Here is a 22,057-nt window from a genome sequence, read left to right on the forward strand (position 1 = left end):
AATGGTCTGTGGCTGTTCCTTAAACTCACTTAAAGAATGATGAGGAAAACTGCAGACATGCTTGTGCCAAGGAGCTTGGACCAGGCTACACGGAACTTCTAAACACCAGATGGCTGAGACTCCAGCTACTCTCTTGTAGATTGGAAGTCTGCCCTGTGCCCCAAAGCACAGACTTTAGAGTGAGAAGCCTGGGACGTAAGCCCCAAATCCCAACTCTCTGAGCCTCAGTTTCCTCCTCTGTAAACTGTAGACTGTGGTACCCACCTCCTCAGGCAGTAAGAGGATTAAATCAGATGGTGGTTGTCGCCTGTGCAGCCCGGTGCCTGGCTCAGAGAACTGCCCCTCAGCAGTCGCTGTCTAGCCCCAATCCTCAGGGAACCCGGCCCGCTGCTCCCTCCCCTGCCTGACCCAGTTTTTCATCCAAATTTGGCCACAGGCCCGGCCCGGCCTATTTTAGGTACACCTCTTTTTGTTGCAGGAAAAAGAGACCCACGCAAGTTACCTTAAAACAGAGGGTTTATTATGGGGACGGGAATGTGGATGGGGCGGAGGCAGGGTCACCCTTGGGACTGGAACTGTTTGGCTGTAGAATCTCTTTTCTTTGCTCCTTTAAAAGGGATCATCCCACTCGTCCTTGCAGGAGGGACCACTTCCCGGCCTGGGTGCAAACAAACCAAACCCGGGAGGTTTGGTGACCATGGTTGTTGAAACCCGAGACTCCCCTTCACTCATGTGGAGAGAGTGGAGCTTTTGGCTGCTGATCATTTGGATTCGGGTTTTCACAGCCCTCAGGACCATCAGGGCTGTTGTGAGAAAGCAGGTGGGCGCAGATTTGGGGACGGAGGATTGTATAGAGTGACTGTAATTTATTGCCCAAACCAGGATGCTTTGAGAACGACAGGGGCAGCACGAATACTTATGCAGGGATGAAAGACACAAACCAAGACTGTGCGAGCAGCCAGGACACAGGGTCACCCTAAGAGCTCAGAGGTGTGAGAAGAAAGGGGAGGAAGAAAGCAGTGACCACACTGGAAAGAGGACCAGGTGTGGCCGCTGCCCAGGAAGTGCCAGGTGCGTGTGTGGAGGGCTGGACGGCCGGGAAGGCAGCCCGCGGGTCCCCAGGGACCTCACCTGCCCTGTAGGTGGTGGATGGTGTTCAGGCTCATGGAACTTTGCTCCATCTGCAAAAAAGGCCCTTGTCCACCCAGGGTAAGACCCAGACCCTAAGGGGCTTGAGACCCATAGGAGACCCCTCCCACTGGCGGGGGATGGAAAGAAAGTTCTACTGAAGTACTTGGCAGGGAAGGTGGGTGGAGCACGTGCCCTGGCCCCTGACCCAGCCTGGGTCAGTGTAAGCAGCTCTCCCTGGGCCATGCGGAGTTCCCGATAGCCTCTTTGTGTACTCAGAACTCATGCATGCAAGCAGCCCCTGCTCCCTCCAGCCCTCCGATTTCCGCTGACAGCGCCTCTCCCTGCCTCTCCCCATTGCCTTCCTGACTGACACCCAGCCCTGACCCTTGCCAATGATGCCACCCTTGTCTCAAATCTCAGCAACCTTGAAACAACTCTTTTCCACTCCCCAGGAAGGGCCCAGAAGGATCTCACCTCCGGGGGATGGTGGGTCCCTCCATATGGTGAACACGTGTGCTTCTTCTCATCCAGCTTATTACCAGCCCTTTATGTGGCCAGTGCCCCAGTTTTGCTGGGGTGGGGACCTTCCCGTCCTTGCTCACACTCCTTCTCATTCTCTGGGCTTTCCAGGAAGCTGACACCATCCCCCTGCATGCAGTGGTGCAGCATGTGACCTAAGCTAAGGCAATTAGCACATCCTGTCTTCCGGGCCACTGATTGGTCTAGGTAGGTGCCCAATTAAAGTTTGCTGCCTGGCCTGATGTCTTCAGAAAAGTCTGAAACCTCTTTTCTGATGCTCTTAAAGGGATGAAGAATGGAATGCAGAGCTGCCAATATCATTTTTGATGAAGGATCTACACATGGAGCCAGCCCCAGGGAAGTAGAGCTGAGAAGTGGAGAGAGAGAAACTGGATCCTGGTGACATCATTCAAGCTTCTGGATCAAGCCACACCTGAAGGTCTGCCCTTGGGCTTTTCAAACACAGGAGCCAATAAAGTCCCTTTTCTCAGGTCACGTTCTCTGCTACCTGCAATTGACAAAGCTCTAACGGCAGATTAGCTCCCGCAGCCAAAAGGATGTTCAAACCAATGGTAAAAGAGTAAATGAACTATGCAGTTGCTCGCACAAAGTTCTGAGCTCTGCCTTCCCATAGTGAGAATTTCCAGGCTCCAGTTAGAGCCCTTGGTCCCTCTCTTCCTATCCACTAATGCAAGCCATCTCACAGAATCCACCCCTGGCAATGTCGTGAAGTAGGTCAAGACTATTTCTGAAGCCTGAGTGTTGGACCTGACCTCTGTGGGTCTACAGAGCCTGTTACATGAATACCTGGGTCCCCCGGCATTCCCCAACCCCACCATTATCTGCAAGGCCATGCAGGAGCCGGCCCCCTGACCTCCCTCTGCTGTTGCCCGCACTGCGCTCCCCCCACGCCGGGATGCAGCCATTCTGGCGGCTTCCCAGATCCGCGACTTTTTCCCACATCGAGAGCTTTGCAGATGCTGGTTCCTCAGCCTGGAATTCCCTTCTCTGTTTCTTTCCCTGTGTTATCTTCTTTCCCTCCTTTAAGCCTCAGCTGAAATGTCACTTCCCCAGGGAGTCCTCCGCAGCCGCCAGTCTAGGTCAAGCCAGCCTGATTTCTATTCCCAGGGCACCCTGCGCTTTTTCTCTTGTAACTGTAACCCCACGCTCAGTCACTCCCCGGGGTCTATTGAGAAACCTGGTACGTGGTATGTTCTCAAAAACATCTGGATGAATGAGGTCTATAGGTGCCGAGCCCATCAGCCATAGGAGTAGAGGCCCAGAGAGAGGCAGAACTTGCCCAGGGTCACACAGCAAGTCTGTGGCAGTGTGGACACTGAAGCAGGATTCTTATCGGATGCTCTCGAGGAGCCCCAGTGGTGGCCGCTCCTCTCTTTATCTGCTAGTGCCGTGTCTGTTTAGGTCTCCAAAGACCTTTTCTGAGACTCTGTGTCTGCCAGACATGGAGGACCCAAGCTGATGATTCCCTGGGAGGCAGGGACATGAGCCCACTAGGAGGCGTGGCTGTCCTGGGGCCTGGCAGAGACAAGCTGGGTCAATGTTTACCCCGTTCCCCAAGACTTGAGGCATCAGACCGAGAGCAGGCACAAGGACGGTGACTGTGTCTTGGCCCTGAAGTGGCTACGAGGCCCAGAACAAATGGAGACAGAAGGCGCTGGGTGTGGTGACTTCTCCTCCTCATGCTCTGCAGTGACCAGTGGACACAGCTGGGTGTCTTTCCCGGTTCTGCCACTTATGGCTGTGTGATCTTGAACAAGTCACTTCACTGCTTTGAGTCCCTGCTTGCCATTCTGTGAAACAGGAATATTCATAGTAACAACCTCATAAAGTAGTAATGAGAATTAAATTAGAAAATAAGCATGTGTTTATAGCAGTGTCTGACCCGGAAGAGGTGCTCAGATTGCATCCCCTGGGCAGTGGCTTAATGTACCTACCCAAAGAGCAATTCTAGACTTATTGCTTGGTTTACTTTGTTAGTGTCTGAATCCCCCTCTGGAGTGGGAACTCTTCGAGGGAAGATTCCCAATGGGTCTTGTCCCCCAGTAAATTCCCGGCATTGAGACAAACTTATAGAAGGGACTTCATAAATATTGAATAGATGGATGAATGGATGGATAGATGGATGGATAGGTGGATGGATGGATGGATGGATGGATGGATGGATGGATGGGTAGATGAGTTGTTGTATAGGTGAATGGGTGGATGGAAGGATGGATGGGTGGATGCATGGATAGGTAGATAGATGGATGAATGGGTGAATGGAAGGGTGGATGTGTAAATGGGTGGAAGGATGGATGGGTGAATGGATGGACGAGTGGATGGATGAATGGGTGAGTGGAAGGGTGGGTGGATGGCTGTATGGGTGTGTAGATGAATGGATGGATGGATGAGTGGATAAGTGGATGGATGGATAGATGAGTGGGTGGATAGGTGAATGCATGGATGGAAGTGTAGATGGGTGGATGGATGGATGAGTGAGTGGATAGGTGAATGGGTAGATGGAAGGATGGATGGGTAGATGGGTGGATGGATGGATGGATGGTTGGGTGGATGGATGGATAGGTAGATAGATGGATGAATGGGTGAATGGAAGAGTAGATGGATGGATGGGTGGATGAGCTGGTGCATAGGTGAATTGGTGCATGGAAGGATGGATGGGTAGACGGGTGGATGGATGGATGGATGGATGGGTGGATGGATGGGTGGATAGATTAGTAGATGGATAGGTGAATGCATGGATGGAAGGATGGATGGGGGGTAGGTGGATGTGTAGATGGAAGGTTAGGTGGATGGATGGATGAATGGGTGAATGGATGGATGGGTAGATGGATCGATGGGTAGACAAGTGGGTGGATGGATAGATGAATGAGTGGACGGATGGGTGGATAGGTAGATGGGTGGGTGGATTGGTAGATGCAGGGGTGGATAGGTGAATGGGTGGATGGAAGGATGGATGGGTGGATGGATGGATGTATGGATGGGTAGATAAGTTGTTGCATAGGTGAATGGGTGGATGGAAGGATGGATGGGGGTAGGTGGATGGGTAGATAGATGGATGAATGGGTGAATGGAAGGGTAGATGTATGAGGGATGGGTGGATAGGTGAATGGGTGGATGGATGGGTGGATGGATGGATAGATTAGTAGATGAATAGGTGAATGAATGGATGGAAGGATGAATGGGTAGATGGGTGGATGGAAGGATGGATGGGCAGATGGGTGAATGGATGGATGGGTAGGTGGATGAATGGAGTGGTATAGATGGAAGGATTCACAGAAGGAATGTAAGTTTTGGTTTCTGAAGACGTATGACCCTTCTGCTCATGTCCCAAGTTCTCTTGCCTCCTTCCTCTCCGTGTCCGTGGCGCAGGTTGCTGTGAGTGTAAAGAACAATAGAATAAGCACACGGCCCTCTCTTTATGGGTGTTATTTTTAGTTTCCATGCTGCGAGGCCAGAGTGTCAAACAACAAAGAGAAGTCTTTTCTCTCTCAAGGAAAGAATCGGTCACATCTGTGTGGGCTGTGGTGAAGGTGGGCGTTTGTTTGTTTGGCTTAACAGCTATTTGACTGAGACCTCCTGCCAGAGGGAGCGGGCGACCTGTCCTAGAGCTCTGGGCCCTGAGCCAAGCCAGGGAGGGCAGTTCCCTTTGATCCTGAGCTCTGTGGATGCTGCTACGCCCTGCTGAGATGCAATTCCCGCTGACTTTCCCATTGCCGCCAAATGTGCGCCTATGAGAGCTCTGCAGAAATGAGAGTCCTCGGGGCTGGGAGAAGAACAGGAATGGGGAGGTGAAAACATGCTGGCCATGCGCATCCTGTTACGTTAACCCCTTGGGGGAGACCAATATAATACTAACCCCCACGGGTCCCGTCTCTCTGAGTCCACGCTCCTTTGCCACGTGCTTCTGATGCTCTCTATCTCAAGCTGTGGAGTCTATTTCTCCAACCTCTTGAGTCTGTGACCTGCTCTGCCCAACAGGATGCGGCTCGAGTGATGCGGTGCACCTTTGAGGCCAGGTCTGATGAGGTCCCACAGTTCTCTTGCCCTCTTGGAACTTTGGGACCAGGAGTCTGTGCAGAAGCCCAGTCGCCCTTACTAGTGGATGAGCGGCCACGTGGAGGGGATCCGAGGGGGCCCATTTGACAGATAGCATCAATCACCAGACATTGAGTGAGGCCAGCTCGGACCCTCCGGCCCAGCCAACCGCCTGACCAAAGGCAGCCCTGTGAAGGGGCCCAGGCGACAGTGGCAGGGGATGTGCAGTAGCAATCCAAAGAATCATGAGACGTAAGATGTTGTTTCCAGGGGCATTGGGGGTGGCTGCTGACGCAGCAAAGACTGACAAAGCGCTGTGGTTACAAACAGCCCCGAACTTCAGGGACTCAGACTCTGAGGACTGATGTCTCACTCACGTCCCAGCCTGGTGTCGTGGGGGCTTCTGTTCCGTGCAGGCATTCAGAAACCCAGGGCGCCTCTATATTATGGCTCCATCATGTTCTAAGGTGCCTCCAGCGAACTGTTGGCCAGTGAGGAAAGAGAGCATGGAGGGGGGCCCAGGAGGTTTAGAGGCCAGGCTTGGAAGCAGCTCATGTCACTTCTGCCCCTATGCCATTGGCCAGAATTCGGTCCATAGCCACGCCAATGGCAGGACGAGGGAAATAATTTGGCAGACACTGGCCAGTCGCAGCCCCTCTGTGCCAGGCTCCGGGCTCAGTGCTCTGTACTCAGCATCTTGTTAGAGGCCCACAGCCCCTCTTTGGGGTTGGAGCCATTCAACCCTTACCTGCAGTGACCCAGTGACCTGCTCTCCGACTTGGGCCAGTGATGAATAAGACAGATACCGTTTCTGCTCTCAGGGAGCTCACATTCCAGAGAAGGAAGTCAGTCTGCAAGCAAGGGAACTAGCACATAAGTAATTTCGGAGAGTGACACCTTCTCTGAGACGTGCATCAGAGTGGAGGTTTCGAGTCAGAGGTGCCTTTGGATGGGGTGCGCAGGGGACCTCCCCAAGGAGGACTAAACTGAGACATTGCTGTGGAGGCTGTTAGTTGCCTATCATCCACTCTTCCTTTCTACCCAAGAAACAGCCACTTTCTACTGCTGGGTTCAACAATATTCCTGGCTATATAAGCACGTTTCCTAGCGTTCCTTGCAGATGGGAGTGTGAAAGGAGATGTTAGTAAAAGTTGTTAGATGGAGCTTCCAAGAAAGTTCCTCAAAAGAAGCAAACTTGACTAGGAGGAGAGAGTAGTTTTGCCATTTCCTCCTTTTTCCTGCCTATGGTGCAGATGTGATGTCTGGTGCTACAGCAGCCACTATGGACTATGAGATGAAATGTTCAGAATGATAGAACAGAAAGCCATAAGAAGCCTGGTCTTGTGTGAAGAAGCTTTTCTAGGTATGAAAAGGAATATAGTGATGGACCAAGGGGTTGCTTCAGAGAGCTCAAGAATCCACTTTCAAGGACCAGCTTTTCCCTTTTGGGCTTTATGATCTAAATCTTGGCTCTGTGATCGTTACTGCCCTCAGCCCCATCTTCTTTCGAGTGAGCAGATTTATCCTCCTGTTGCTGTCTGAACACACTCCTCCAAGCCCCTCCCTGTAGCAGCACTTTGTGAACCGCTCTCCCTGAATGGGGATGACATGGGACGTCTACGCCCATGTGAGCTCAGCCTCTTGCAACGAGCACCAGGTCGATCCAGGTGAAGCCGGGTTAAAAACAGATGCGAGGTGAGTATAGTCAGTACCTGGGTTACATACTTGAAAGCTGCTAGGAGAGTAGATCTTGAATGTTCTCACCACAAAAAAGAAACAGTAATTACGTGCGGGTGGTAGGGAACTGTGGTGGCAATCGCTTTGCAATATGTAACTTTATCAAATCAATACATTGTACACTCTAAACACATACAATGTTGTGTGTCAATTAGGTCTCAATGCAGCTGGAGGAGAAAGGACTAATGCGAGGACACCTTAAGGGGAAGAGGTCCGCTGGTGGCCAAGGTGATTTTGAAGCCGAGAGAGCATATTTGCTGCCAGGCAACCAGGCTCCGTTTGTGGGAGCTGGGGGGTGGTTACACGCATGCACGCCAGGGCCAGGATCTGTCATTCAAGTCCCTCTATTGTCACACTGTGCTGCCACCCGGAGTCACTCCATCCAACTTCCTCGGCCCATGATCTCTATGCTTCCCTCAAATTGCAGAGCCCGCAGGAATCACTCCGATTTTCCAGTCCAAAGCATTTTCTTCTGAGCCGACAGTGGACTCTCAGACTGAGTCACCACACATCACGCAGCTCAGGGAGAGACCCGACACGGGCCAGCAGAGAGTCAGATGGCCGCAGCTCGCATGAGAGGCTCTTCTAACTCCTCTAGAGTCTGCGAGGCCCGCAAAGGGTCCCGGAGTCCACCCATCGCCGGAGCTTTGCCTGTGCTGTTCCCTCAGCCAAGAAAGTCTTCGCCCGGCTTTTTGCCTGACTGGCTCTTTCTTCCCCTTCAGACCTCAGGTTCAATGTCACCGTCTCAAGAAATAAAAACACGTCCACACAAAAGCTTGTACAGGAATGTTCTTAGTCGTGTTATCCATACTGGCCAGAAAGTGGAAACAACCCAAACGCCCATCAATAGAGGAATGGATAAACCACATGTGCTCTATCCGTACAGTGGAATATTATTTAGCAATAAAGAGGAACGACGTACCGAGACAGCTGCAATGTGAACGACCCTTCGAAACATTATGCTAAGTGAAAGAAACCATTCACAGAACGCCACAGATTGCATGATTCCACTCATAATAAATGTCCAGAATGGGCAAATCCATTGAGACAGAAAGTAGATTAGTGGTTGCTGGTGGGTAGAGAAAGGGGAGAATAAGGAGTGAATACCAATAGGTACAAGACTTCTTTTCGAGGTGATGAAATGTTCCACAATTTGATTGTGACGATATACACAACCTTGCAAATATATTAAAAACTACTGAATTGTACACTCTAAAATGGTGAGTGTCATGGTATGTAAATTATATCTCAAGAAATCTGTTAACAAAAAGTCACCTCCTCAAAGAGGTCTTCCGTGATTTCTCTCTCTGAAGGTGGTACCCTGATGTTTTTTTAGCTCCATCCCTGCTTAATTCAGTTCCTCATCCCATTGGCCACCACCTGTGATAATTGGGTCTGTTTACATGTGTATTGCGTGTGTGTGAGCATGCGTGTGTGTGGTTCTCTCTGTCTAGGAGTGACCTCCATGAAAACAGGGGCTGTATCTGCCCTGTCAGAGCTGTGTCCCCAGCACTCAGCACAGGACTGAATGTTGATTGAATATTTGTTGGTTGATTGAAGGAATCTTGGCATACTCAGCCTAGAAGGGTTCTGAGTGCTCATCCCGTGCTCCTCGTTTATGGATGTGGAAGCTAAATGTAGGGGGAGAGGCTCACTCAAAAGCTTCCCGTGGCTGTGTTTGATTTTTCCCCCTCAGCTGTTTTCGAAAGACTTAGAAGTCCAGCAAACCACTGCCCAAGTGGAATAGACAGACTGTTCCCGACTTAGCAGTGAAATGACAAAGATAAATGGCGTTGGGGGGTCCCAGTGGAGTCAACAAGCACGCACTCCCTTCTATGGCAATAGATGGCGTGTGGCCTTATTGTCTATAAATGCCACCCATGTCACTGCCAGGGCCCCGCCTCTGCCAGGCTGTTGTCAGATGCTGCCACAGGGAGTGGGGGCTTCAGCCAACTCAGGTCCTGCCGTGGGGGCTGGGTGACAGGGCACAGTAGCCAGGCCTGCCCCATCACGGCAAATTGCTCCTGGGTGAGCCAGCTGGCTCCCAGCCTGCAGAGCAGTGAGGTCCTTTGTGCCTTGAAGTAATTAATTATGCCATATGGCAAGGAAACACAACAAGATTTATAGCAGAGTCAGCGACAGATGGCCTTGAGAGAAAAACACAGATCTGCGCAGAGATGTCAAAGTGCCAGCGTCCCAGAGCGTGAGGAGATGGCGCGTGTGTGTGCGTCTGTGTGTGTGTGCATGTGTGTGCCAGGGGAGCAGGGAGGGGAGAGACGCTCGGCTGGGATCTGAGGCTCTGCCACTTTTTAGGGACTGCCCATCAGAAAGCAGATACTTTTCCCCCTGTGGAATATTTTTTCGCCCACCTCCCAGGGTAGGGGATGAATTGGGCGCTGGCTTCCAGGGCGTCTGTGTGGGAGGAGAGAGAAATGCCAATCGAGAGATACAGAAAAAGGTGAGAGAATCCTGGAGAGGATGGGATGATTTTTTCCGGAAAAGAAAGCGCCTCCCAGCTTCAGCGCTCCGCGTCTCCTTCTGTGTTTTGATCTGAGGAGTGAGCCACCCCCACGCGAGGCCCCACCGGCGTCTCAGACTCTTCAGATCCAAATCAGAACTCATCCTGTCTCCCTCAGCCGGCTCTGACTCCGAGCCCCTCTCCACACGCGTCCCAAGTCCCCCTACAGCACAGATCTGACCAGGCCACCCTCCCCTGGCCCCTTCCCAGGGCCCCCGGGACAAAGTCGAACTTCTCTGCAGGGCCCCCGAGACACCCCCCTACTCCCCAGCTCCTAGGTTCACCTCCCACCTTCCTCTCTGGCTTCCTCCTATGCCATACCTGCAGTTTCCTGAACGCAGCATCCTATTTCAAGCCTCTGTGCCTTTGCAGATGCTGTTCCCACCCCCTGGAACGACTGTCCTCACCCTGCTGGTCTGGATCAATCCTTGTTCACCCCAGCTCACACATCTCTTCTTCTGCAGCTCCTCCTCTGCTGGACTTAAAACAGAGTCAAGCAGATTCTCCTCTGTGTGGCCACACAATAAATTGTGAGCCTTGCTCATTGACGGTGTGTATCACTTGGCGTTGACACGTGTGACTCCCCCTCTAGACTTGAGGGTGGGTCCCTGTTTATTGTCTCTTTATCTCCCAGCATAAAACAATGCCTGGTGCATCGTGGGCACCCTTAGGCTTCTCTGCAATTGTGGGTCCTGCATAATCAGTATTTGCACGCTAGAAAGAGGAAAGAGGAGATTGGGTTCTGGCCCTGGGGCCAGGGATGGCCGTCAAAGGTAGAACTTAATGGAATTTCTTCCTCGATGTTGGCTGTGGATGGATGACATTAATGTCCCAATTCATGGCCTCCCTGTACCCACACCGCTTGTGATGACTTTGAAGCCCCTCCAACCAGGAGGTGGAATCTATTTTCCGATTCCTTGAATCTGGGCTGCCCTTGTGACTGCTTTGACCAGTAGGAGGCGGAAGTGAGGATGCATGAGTTCCAGTCGCAGACCTCAAGGCACCTTGCAGCTTCCTCTTACTGTCTTGGAACTCTGACCAGCTGCTGTGTGAATGAGCCCAAGCCAGCCTGCTGCAGGATGAGGGACACATGGAGCAGAGATGTCCCCACTGAAGCCATTCCAGACCAGCGAAATCTACCTGATCTGCTACCCAAGTGTAGCCGGTCGCTGCCCAGATAAACAGAACCATCTAGCAGACCCAGATTTGTGAGCTGAATCCATCCTTGTTGTTCTGAGACATTGATTTTTTGGGATGCATTGTTACACGGCAATAACTGACTAATACATTCTCCAACACAGGCTGGGACACGTTATGTGGTTGCTTGTTAGTAAGCTGAACCTTGCTTGGAAGGAAGTCCAGAATGTGACAGCGGTGCTTGAGCTTTTAATTTTCCTGCTGTTAAAAGAGGAAAAAGAGAGAGAGAATGAGAAGGAGAGCTCACAGCCCTTCTTGAACTTGCCCATCCCCCAAGTTATGGGTCCTATGGGTTAGCTGGAACTCTAAACGTCAAGTTGTCCAAGGTTTCTCAAACTGTGTTTCCCAGGGCATTAGTCCTAAAGGATATTAGTTGATGTTACTAGGAGAAAAAAGGAAGATATTTTGGTCAAATAAGTTTGGAAAACATTAGCTTCGTGGAAGGTACACAGGCTCCTTGGCTGAATGCCTTGCTGGTACCTTTAATATGTTCATTGTATGTCGTAAGACTGAGAAGGAGGACCTTAGTGCCCAATGTCTCCAAGCAGATTTGACCTCTTTTTCACGGACACACTTTGGGAAAAGGTGACCTGGTATAAGCACCCCTCTGGCGTGCAGAACCAAGTCATGACATTCTCGAAGAGTGATGAGCTGGCCTTGACCCAGAGCTGGAAAACGTCTATAAACTGGTAGGACCTTCATCCTTGTATTAACAGCTGGGTTCCCTGAGCTTCCATCCTTTGGTCCTTTAGAACACATCTCATCTTTTCTTGCAAGTGTCAGCCCTTCCAAGATCTGAAGACAGTTATCATATCTCCCGCCCTCTGGGCCCCAAGCTTCTCTCCTTTAAGCAAAACATCCCAAGTTTCTTCAACCACATCTCACAAGGCTGGTTCCGAGCTCCTTTCATCTACCTGGATAGTCTCTTTTGCTGTTCTTCATAATTTGAGGAGAGCCAGAACAAAATTCAGTCTCCCAGGTATGCATCCTCACCTCTCTCATTTAGACCTTATACTTCTGTTAATGTGGCCTGAAAAAGCTTTGGCTTTTATGTCCATGACAATGCACTCGACTTGCATTGAGTTTGGTCTGAACAAAAACCCGTATATTTTCCTCACAAGAGCTTTTGTGAAATTTATCTTGCGCTTGTGCAATTTTTGAGACCTAAGTATAAAGCTTTATATTTATCCCTTACAAATGTCATCTTCTAAGATTTGCCTTCTAACTTCTGTTCCGATCCTGATTCTGAAATCCTTCATATTTTCAGGTTTTTGTGGAAGAACTCAGCCTACATCACACGGTTTAGCATATGACCTTTGTAGTGAATATGCGATATTCTTGCTACCCAGAGGCTCAGCCAGTAACAGTGCCACGATTTTTCTCTTGGAGATTTCCTTCCTCACTCCTCATATAAGAATTTCAGGTGGAGTTGACTCCACCTCCATCCTAGGATGAGCATGTGACCAAGGCCTGGCCAATCAGAGTGTGGTACTCCCTCCCATCACTGACTGATTAACGGATGGAGACACAAGACGCATCAATCAGAGCTGCTTCCTCAACTTAGGCTGGAGGGGCTGCGAACGGGGAGGGAAATGCCTCATTTTTTCACCAGCTGCTGACAGCTGTCTGGCCATCCCATGGGCGACCGATCTGAAGATGAAGCCAACACAGAGGGAGCTTGGAAGACATGAAAATAGGGAGGGAGTCAGGACCGTGTGACATCCTTTGACCAGTGAAGGCTCAGTGCAGGCAGCGCCACCCCATACGGGGAGTTAGGAAAATTGCCCACCATGTTTGCTTGTCTCAAGGACGCGGACCAACTGGAAATCTTTGGGAAGCTGTATAGAATTTTCTGCTAAAGCTGAACACTATTAAACCCTATGATCCAGCAGTTCCGTTCTTAGCTGTATACCCAACAGAAATGCCCACATATGACCACCAAAGGCCTGAGCAAGAATTTTCACATCAGCTTTATCTTCTAATAGCCAAAAAATAGAGACAAACCATAGGTCCCTCAGTAGTGGAATGGGTCACAAATTATGGTATGTTCATAGAATGGGATACTGTACAAAAATAAAATGAACTACTTCACATACAACATACGTGAATCTCACGAACTCCATCTTAACTGAAAGAAGCCAGCCGCAGAAGAGGATACACTGGAAGATTCCTTTATGTGAGGTCAAAGACAAGCCAAAATAACCCCTGGCGATAGAAGTCAGAATGGAAGTCACCTTCTGTGGGAGAAGGTAGTGAGTGCAGGAGACACAGTGAGGCTTCGGGAGGAGGATGAAGAATGTTGCATTTCTCCGTGCTGGGTCCAGGAGTGTGTCGGCTTCGTGAGAATTCTTGGAGCTACACATTTATGGTTTGCATTCTTTTCTGCATGTATATCAGATGTTAACAAACCTTTGCTTTAAAAAGATGACTGGGAAGCGTTCAGGCACTTCTCAGTGGAGGCCAGGGACCAGGCATGCTACACAGTGAAGGAATGTGTGAAGCTCGGGTTGTCTTCCAATGCCCCGCCAGACACTGATTTTGGTGAAAAACTGATTTGTAATTATTTGAACTGGGAGCTGAACCATATCGCCATATCGTATACAAACACAGACTGGTTTTCCTTACTAAAATTTACACTGAATTTTCTGGAACGGAAACTGTAATATACATTGAAGAATTTTATTTTATTTTATCCTGAACTTGACCATGAGCCGTTCATCATTTGGGAAACCCTGTCCCCCACAGCCCCACCATGAGGGGCTACGTAAGCCATGGACACGGCCTACCCGGGTCCCTTTATATTTGAAGCTGTCACGTTTATGGCGGACCCAGGAATCTCCTGCTCACTGCCAGCCTTTCTTTTCTTTTTTCAAAATGTTGTATTGTGGTAAAATACACATAACACAAAATTTACCATCGGGACCATTTTTCAGCGTACCGATCAGTGGTATTAAACACGTTCATAACGTTGTGTAATCATCACCACCATCCATCTCCAGAATTCTTTTCATCTTGCAAAACTCAAACTCTGTCCCCATAAACACTAACACCCTATCCCCTCCTTCCCCCAGCCTCCAGCGACCACCGTTCTCCTTTCTGTCTCTGTGGATTTGACTCCTCCAGGTCTCCCATGTGACTGGAATCGTACAGTATTTATGATTTTGTGACCGCCCCATTGCACTTAGCATAACGTCCTCCAGGTTCATCCATGTCGTAGCAGGTGGCAGAATTTCCTTCCTCTTTAGGGCTGCATAATATTCCATTGTGTGGATAGACCAGATTTTGCTCATCCATTCACCCATCAGGGGACAGGTGGGTTGCTCCCACTTCTTGCCCATTGTGAATAAGGCCTCTGTGAACATGGAGGTATGCATATCTCTCTGAGGCCTGCTTTCAATTCCTCTGGGTATGTACCCATCGGTAGAATAGCTGGATCATATGGTAGTTCTATTTTTAATTTTTCAAGGAGCCTCTGTACCGTTTTCCCTGGCGGCCGCACCATTTTGCATTCCCACCAACAGGGCACCAGGGTCCTAGTTTCCTCAGGTCCTCACCAACCCTGATTTTCTGTCGTTTCGATAGCAGGCATCCTGATGGGCGTGAGGCGAGATCTCGCTGTGGTTTTGATTCATGTTTCCCTAACGATCGGCGACGCTGAGCATCTTTTCATGTGCTTACGGGCCATTTGTGTCATTTTCTCTGGCTGCTTTGAAATTGTTTTGTCTTTCGTTTTCAGAAACTTAATTATGTGTCTTTGGTTCATTCAGCCTCTCGCATCTGTACGTTTATGTGTTTTGACAAATATGGGAGGTTTGCAGCCATTATTTCTTTAGTACATTTGTAGCCTCGCCCTCTTGTCCTCTCCTCCAGGACTCTGATGACACAAATATTTTGTGATGGTCCCATAGGTCCCAGAGTCTCCTTTTATCTTTTTCCGTCTATTTTCTCTCTGTTGTCCAGATTCGGTGGTTTCTATTGCGCTACATTTCAGTTCCTGGATTCTTTGCTCTGTCCCCTCTGTTCTGCTGTTAGCCGATCCACTGAGCTTTTTATTTCAGTTATTCTATTTCTCAGTTCTCAAATTTCCATCTGTTTCCTCTTTATAGCTTCCATTTCTTTGCTGAGATGTCCTATTTCTTTGCTGAGGATTTCTATTTTTTTCCCTTGTTTTCAGGCATCTTCGTAATTGCTCAGTGAAGCCTTTTCATCGCGGTTTCTCTAAAATCATCGTGAGATAATTCCAACCTCTCTGCCATCGTGGTGTCGACATCCATTGATTGTCTTTGCTCGTCCCGTTTGAGGTCTTTCTGCTTTTGCCAGGACAAGCGATTTTTGATTGAAACCTGGACATTTTTGTATGATGCTATGAGACTCTGAATCTTATTTAAATGTTTTGATTTCACCTGGCTTTTTCTGACACTGCTCTGGCGGGCAAGTGGTAGGGGTGTCACCTAGGGACAGCCAGAAGGAGGCAGGAGCCCAGATTTCCCACCATCGGGTGCCAAGGGAAGGGGAGTTCTTACTTCTATGGGGTGAGGCATGCCGGCTCCCCCTGTGGTCTCCGTGACACTGAGGGGGGTGGTCTCATTACCCCCGGGCGTTGGTGGACTCGTGACTCTTCGTTAGGCTTCCTGTGACATCACTCCAGTGGCTCCTCGTCACTGTCAGCTGGGGGTGGAAGTCCAGCGGGGGGTCGTTCCAGGTGGGCAGGGATGAAAGTCTGGGGGGCTCCTTCCTTTGCCCCCCGACCCCATCCCAGGAGGAGCGTTGGGCACCATGTCACAGCCTCCTGAGGGTGGCAGTCTAGGCTCCCCCCTGGGTCCTTGTTGATGTCGGTGTGTGTGGGACTACCGACTTTTCCGTGTTTGGATGCAGCAGGGCGGTTATTGTCTAAAAGCCTGCTGTCCTGCTAAGCTGCCTCTGTCCTGGTCCTTTGCCTAGAATGAGCAGGCTTTTGTTGGTTTTTTTTTTTTTTTTTTTGTCAGCACCTGTTGGTGTTTCTGGGTTGCCAGTTTCCTCAGCTCCAACTCTGAGATAAACGAGGCCAGGAGAAATCTCAGACTACTCATCAATGCGTCCTTTCCCAGGTCCTGAGGTCCCCCGCTGGCCTTCCTTCTTCTTAAAGTCTTTTAATGTTTGTTTTATATGTAACGTCCGGGGTTTTTAGTTGTCCTTGGTGGGAGGACTAGGGAAAGGTACATCTACTTCATCTTCCTAGAAGCAGATGTCCTGGTTTCCATTTTTCAAAAATAGGGAATTACAGGGGCCGGCCTGGTGGCGCAGTGCTTAAGTTCACACATTCTGCTTCAGCGGCCCGGGGTTTGCTGGTTCGGATCTCGGGTGCGGACATGGCAGCGTGTGGCAAAAGCCATGCTGTGGTAGGCGTCCCGAGTAGAAAGTAGAGAAAGATGGGCACAGATGTTAGCTCAGGGCTAATCTTCCTCAAAGAAAAAAAAGGAGGGAATTGTAATTCATTAAATGGCAACCCCAACACCCCCAACCAATGTCTTAAAATGTAACTGAAACACAGTAAAATTGCTGCATATAAGCGACAAGCTCTCCTTTGGGATGTAGAATGCCCACAACATCATCACAATCAATGTCACTGTAGTAAAGAGCTGCTCTGGTTAAGTGGCTGCTCGGGGCCGAGAGCAGAGAGAGGAATGGACTGCAAAGGGGCACAAGGAAATTTGGGGGGGTGACGATGCGTCCTTTGCTTTGATCGTGGCAGTGTTTTCCTGGGTATGGACATCTGTCAGAAGTCATTGAATTGCAGGCTTTGAATGGAAGCAGGTTATTTTCTGTAAATTACAGGTCAATAAGGGTCCTAGGAAAGGAAATGAACGGTGGTTTTGTTTATAGTGGCGTGGCTCCTCTTAGCAGCTGTGACGTAGGAGGCTCACCTACCGTTGTTGGCAGTGGATGTGCTCTCAAACCGTGACCCTGACCTTCCACCAGTTGTATCTGGAGCGGGTATCAGAGGTGTTCTGTACAGCATTTTGTTTAAAATGCTCCCGTGGATTTTGGAGACATAAATATAAGTTTTTCTTATGGAAACATCAATGGACACTGAGAGAGAAATACGTTCCGTGAAGTTGAGGTGTGGAAAACTAAGAAGTGTTCTATTGCACAATGAGAATTAGGAAGTTTCTGTGAGACATGCTTGTATGTATCAACATATCTACATAGTCATTACTCTAACATGTTAACATGAAGTAAATCTGTTGACAATATTCAGCTAAATATTGCCTCGCGGCTCTGAAATGGACAAGCTTCTGGCGAATTCATTATGTCTTCTCGTGGAGTTGTGTGTGAACATTTACATACTGACATGTGTACATTTATTATAAATCAACTCTGTTTTCTCTCCTTTATATTACAGACAGGACACTGTATTGGTTTTCTATTAAACTATGTGATAGGTGGATTGTATTATCTGTGAATTTCGTTTCAGAATTGTGAAGATGGAATCATAAACCAATTATTACAGAAAGATGCTGGACCTAATAGTGTTGATCCTCCCTGATCAAACCAGACCTGAAGATGTCCTATCCGAAACTCTTAAACACTATACTGGCAGTTTAAAATTAAAATCAAATGGACCCTTCCATTTCATGTGCCAATAAACGCATTTTTAAAAGCTAATTTGAATTGGAATTTCTTTCTCAGCTGGGAACATCCTGACTCATACTATTATAGATGGTTTCTTGATTGTTTTCTGTTTCCATGATCTTTCTTCTCTCATAATCAAAGCTGTGAGCTTTTTGAAAGCCAAAATTGCATCTCTTCCTGCTTATGTCTTTCCTCATATTTTAGCCAGAAGAATCGATGTGGTGAGGATTAAAGTTTGTTGACCACCTCTTTTGTGTTCAAAGTCTGAGCACAGCCACGTCCACGATGTCTATGGCACGACCAGCTACGCCAGGGACTGTGCTGGGCGCTTCATTGATCTACCCCTGAATACGCAGGACAACCCTGCTGTGTAAGTGTTGTTACTCTGGTCTTGCAGACGCGGGAAAGGAGTTTTGAGAAAACGCTTGGCCAACGTTGTTCCAGGCAAGGAGCAAAGTCAAGATTCACCCCCGGGCCTGTGGGGCTCTGCAGCCCATGTGGGGAGGGCGTTGTTCTCCCTGCTGTGCAAACAAGGGCACTGAGGTGGGGGCAGGGTGGCATAGGAATCGGGAGGACCGGCAAGTCATTTCACCTCTCCGAGCCTCAATTTCCCCATCTGTAAAATGGGGTCATAAGAGTAGCTTCGTCTTGGTGTGGTTGTGAAGATTTACGAAATGATGAAGTCAATTTCTCATCCAGTGCTTGTGTTTGTAGAACAGAAATAAACCTTAGTTCCCTCCCTCTGCTCCTGCCCAGTGAGAAATTTTACTCAATTGTGGTTCAGTAAACGGCCTTGGAGATGTCACTTAGACCTACATATATCTAACCCTAAAACCCAAATCAGATGATAAAACATATAAAAACTCAAACTCGACCCCTCCTTCCACAACCGCGTGGGAGGAACATCCCCCCTGGGTACCACCTCGCGCTCTAAATCTCGATCTTTGAGTGGATGGTGTTTCTTGGTTTCTGTTTTTCTCAAAGTTCCCTAGGTTCTGACAATCCAATATTAAGACGTAGTTCTGAGATAGCCCGTGAGAGACTGTGGGGGAGAAAAGATTCTGGTCTCTAAGGGGAAAAGGAGATGCCCATCCAACAGCCGCTCAGCTCCATCCTGGCTTCATCCTGGTGCTCACGGGCCACAGGGGCCACTGTATCTGCTTCCAAGCTGGGTTGGAATCCCAACCCCGCCGCTTACCAACTGGTTGAGCTGGGCCAAGTGATCACCTCCTTGAGCCTCAGTTTCCCCACCTGCAAAATAAGAGTCTTCGTCGTGTACTTCAAGGGTTCCTGTGACGGTTACATCACCTAAGGGAAGGGAGGTGCCGGGCCCTGGGGGACACGAGCTGGCCAGAGAGAGGGCATGGAAAGTGCTCATCCCCCTGGGATCGGGAGAGAAAAGGCCAAGAGATGATCTGCTTTCCCAGGCCACTCTTGGCTCGGTGTCCAGGGGCCGCTCTCATTTGACAGCCCCTCTCTGACTCCCTCAGCCCTGCCAGGCCCTGTAACTTCCTCTCCTTTCAGGTGCCAACCAGAACCTCAATCAATGACGACTCCAGGCGCGTGCCACCCTACGTTCTGTGGAGGCGCCCTGTGCTTCCCCAGGTTGGTTGTAAGTTTCTGGAAGCATCACGGGGGACAGGTCTCCTGGCTCTGGCTCACTCGCTGCCCTGCATGCCGTAGGTGCTCAATAAATGTCATTTCCCAGGTGACTTATTAGGTGGTGAGGTGAGCAAAAGATTATTAACAATGGTCATTACAGTAAGGATCCAATGATAACTAGTGACCAAATCCTAGATACTGCCGGGCTCTGTCCACGGCAGCCGGGCTCTGGGGAAGAAACCATTGTGATGAGTTTCACCTGTAAAAAAAAGACACTGAAGCCCAGTGCAGTCCATACAGCTCATGAGACGGGAATTTTTTTTCTTTTTTTCTTGAGGAAGATTAGTCCTGAGCTAACCTCTGCTGCCGATCCTCCTCTTTTTGCTGAGGAAGACTGGCCCTGAGCTCACATCCGTGCCCATCTTCCTCTACTTTGTATGTGGGACACCTACCACAGCATGGCGTGCCAAGCGGTGCCATGTCTGCACCCGGGATCCGAACCAGGGAACCCTTGTCTGCTGAAGTGGAGCACACAAACTCAACCACTGCCCCACTGGGCTGGCCCCATGAGATGGGAATTTGATCCAGGTTCTGAACCACTGTACTGACCCGGGCCTCTTAGACCAACCATTAAAAATGAAAAGAAATAGGGCTGGCCCCGTGGCTGAGCAAAGTTCGCGCGCTCTTTGGCGGCCCAGGGTTTCGCCGGTTCAGATCCTGGGCACGGACATGGCACCGCTCATCAGGCCATGCTGAGGCGGCATCCCACATGCCACAACTAGAAGGACCTACAACTAGAATGTAGAACTATGTCCTGGGGGGCTTTGAGGAGAAGAAGGAAGAAAAGAAGAAGATTGGCAACAGATACTAGCTCAGGGCCAATCTTTTGAGAAGAAATAGAATTCTGACTACAAAGCCAGCACGTTGTCACTAAAACCTTGAAAATCATAAAAAGGAGAACAATTTGCCCAAACCCCTCCCCCTGGAGATAACTCCTGTGCACACATTGGAGCATAGATTCCCAACTTAGACGCTGTGCAAGCAGGGCAGAACAGCTAACTGCAGGATTTGCATACACGTATGACGCACACATATTTATATACTCATTGTGTGATAAAGAACTTGGCTGCCCTTGTCCCTGGCTCCTGGCTAGAACTCTAAACTCCTCAATTTCCCAAGTAATAAGAGTGTCTTTGTTAATGAGGGCCGGCCAGCCCCCAGGACCACGCCTGGGTTTGTGCTAACAAGGTGACCCTGGTGGCCCCAGATAGTTTCACTGCGGGGGCTGGCCAGGCTGGAGAGACCAACCATGTGACTCGAGGGCTGGGGCTTAGAGCCAGGTGTTGTCAGCCCAACGTGTCAGTCGGTCCTGCCCACAGAGCAAACCCCCAATAAAAACTCTGGGCGCTGAGGCTCGGGCGAGCTTCCTGGTTGGCGAACACGTCTGAGGGTCTCAGGCTCGTTTTACCTTAATCGCCTCTTTCAAGGTCCTGTGTCCAAATGCAGTCACGTTTGGAGTCTGTGGGGTGACACCCACCTGAAGAAATCCCCCTGGCTTGCTGAAGGCGAGGTTAAGTAACTTGCCCTAGGCTGCACAGCAAATGGGTGGTAGAGCCGAGATTCAAACCCAGCCAGAGGCTCTAGAGCCCCCTTTCTTAACAACTGCACCGCACTGCCCATCTCACCAGCTCATTTAACTTTCAAGGCATATTGTCTTCATTCTGCAACAAGGTCCCAGAAGCACAGAAAGGGTAAGTAAAGCTGTGTGCTGCACAGCAAATAAGTGGTGGACCTGGGATCCCAACCCAGTCTATCTGACCACACTGATAAACAAAAGATGCATCAAAAGGACAGAGAGCATGGCCCTTCCTGGGGGGGCAGAGGGGAGGAGAAGCCCTTTGAATTCCTCCCGTACTAGCCAAGAATCCCTTCTCCAGTCCGGGTGTAGCCCTGGGTTCTGGCACGTGAACGAATCTGACCTTTCTCACCCTCTTCCTCCCTGTGGCTTCGCTAATCGCCATTTGGATGCTGCCCTCCTTGACAGCAACAGATAGTCTGGGCCATCAGAAACCCTGCCAGCTGGACTGGCTTCAAGTTCACTTGCATCTCCCTGACCGGGCAGAACTCATCCATCCGTGTGGAAATCCTCGCCTGATAACGGCCAGGGGCTGAGGCCAGTGCAGGAAAATGGATTGCTAACACGTTGGCCTCCAACTCAGGATTAAATATGAGCAGTGACGTCAAACGCACGGAGCCTTGGCAGGGTCACATCCTCCTCGGGGGCCCTGTGCTCCCACCAAGCGTCCTTGGGGCTGCCACTTCACAATCCACCAGCCAAAAAGAACTCGTAAATTGTGTGTTCTCAAATTCCTAAAAATATGGCCCAGTGGTCTTGAAAAAATTAATGTCCTGTGACATGTTAACATAATTTTCATGATGGAAGTGCTGAATATAGATTCTGTATATATTTATTTATATAGGCGCCAACCCTGCCTGGGGCATAATATTTTTAATTTTTCAAGTCTGGCCAAACATGGACCAAGTTGTTTATATTTATTTCAGAGGTAGAGAGAAATTTCTTTCCACTGGAGAGAGAAATGGGTGAGTTATTAGGTACGAGAGGAGGAAAAAGCCTACAAAGTGCCTGCCTGTACTTTAAATTCCTCCTCCCGTTGATTTATTTCT

The 22,057-nt window shown here is 49.6% G+C and overlaps 2 long non-coding RNA genes across 2 annotated transcripts; one reads left to right on the forward strand and one right to left on the reverse strand.

Annotated features, from left to right (window-relative positions):
* Positions 1 to 164: 164 nt before the first annotated feature.
* LOC123287634 (uncharacterized) lies at positions 165 to 1,798 on the reverse strand. The gene is made up of 3 exons (XR_006530972.2): positions 1,606 to 1,798; positions 1,132 to 1,181; positions 165 to 658 (listed from the first exon to the last, which is right to left on the reverse strand). It is a non-coding gene; the product is annotated as an uncharacterized lncRNA (long non-coding RNA).
* LOC106841694 (uncharacterized) lies at positions 667 to 3,791 on the forward strand. Its single transcript, XR_001400706.3, has 3 exons — positions 667 to 1,071; positions 1,762 to 1,857; positions 1,937 to 3,791. It is a non-coding gene; the product is annotated as an uncharacterized lncRNA (long non-coding RNA).
* The last annotated feature ends 18,266 nt before the right edge of the window (positions 3,792 to 22,057 follow it).

Source organism: Equus asinus, chromosome 8, assembly GCF_041296235.1.
Source record: "Equus asinus isolate D_3611 breed Donkey chromosome 8, EquAss-T2T_v2, whole genome shotgun sequence".
Taxonomy (NCBI): Eukaryota; Metazoa; Chordata; class Mammalia; order Perissodactyla; family Equidae; genus Equus; species Equus asinus.